A 1,394-nucleotide genomic window follows, 5' to 3' on the forward strand; every position below is an offset into this window, starting at 1 on the left:
ACTCAATGACTCCTAAACTTCTCCTAAACTCCACTAAGCCTATAAACTACACAAGATGCTAGTTAGTGTGGTGTGTGTGTGTGTGTGTGTTCTATTCTCTACCCCCCTGTATTTATAGCCAGGGAGCCACGACCTCTTCCTCCTGTAACCGACATAGGGAGCCTATGGGAGGACGCCACATAGCAGCCTGAAGGCGGAGGGGCCCATGGGCCGGTCGGACGATGTTGGCGCCTACCAACATCACCTAGCGATGATGCCCGCAGATGCCAATTTGGGACGGCAGTATTTCATGACCCACGAATAGATCCGCAAGCGCATGGAATACCGCTGTGTCATTTATATTTCTGCAGGGAAGGCGATGAGTGATAGAATATATATAGATCAGTTGGTGAGCTCTATCTAGATTGGATATTCTCATGCATAAACAGGGGTAAGATAATAACAAGGTAGGAGGTAGTGTGACACACACACAAACTACTCTCTTGGATAAAAGAATAAAGGTTACTTTAGGCCGGGAGCAAGGTAAATGTCAGAACTCGAGTCAGCTTTGCTAGGCTAGCTATATCCACACTTTCTCATTAGTTAGCTCGTCAGAGATTAAACTACACAACATGGAGATCGCTATCGGAGTAACGGGAGGAGCCCGTACACCCCGGCGACTTTATGTACCTCCTACCCCCCATACCGAACGTGGATGATTACTAAAAGGCACGGACAGGTCTATCACCACCTGCCGGCTACCTCTACAAACCGTGGGTATAGTTGACATCCAGCAACTCTTAGCTAATCTAGACACCATGTCTACAGTAGTAAGGGATACTCTAGTGTCCCGCGCGGAGCCCCCACCCTCCGGATGGACAGACATCACACTAGAGCAATCATACAAATACTGGAGCAGTTGATAGAGTTCTAAGAACAAAAGACTAACCATCTCCAGCATAGGGCGATCATGCAATGCAAGCATTGAAGAATAATGCAACCATGACAAGAAGCATATACTCGATAACTCAGAATATACTTCAAGCAGATATCGGTAACCATAGTCTAATTCTATTACAAATGGCCGAATATTACAAGAGAGAGCTAGAGATGAACCCATACCAGACTCTCGAGCAACTCCGGCGACTCGATGACTCCTAGACTTCTCCTAAACTCTACTAAGCATAAAGACTATGCAAGGAATGCAAGAGAGGAAAAGGTGCGTGGTGTGTGTGTGTTCTATTCTCTACCCCCCCTTCTATTTATAGCAGGGAGCCACCAGCCGCAGCACCCCAAACCGACGTTGTGAGCCAACAGGGAAGAGCCACGTGCCTTGGTTGAGGCGGTGGGGCCCACGGGCCTGGCCGGCCGACCAGGTAGGTCGGTCAGCCTGCCCGGGCCGCCAACCACCCCCA

Source organism: Panicum virgatum, chromosome 1N, assembly GCF_016808335.1.
Source record: "Panicum virgatum strain AP13 chromosome 1N, P.virgatum_v5, whole genome shotgun sequence".
Classification (NCBI taxonomy): Eukaryota; Viridiplantae; Streptophyta; class Magnoliopsida; order Poales; family Poaceae; genus Panicum; species Panicum virgatum.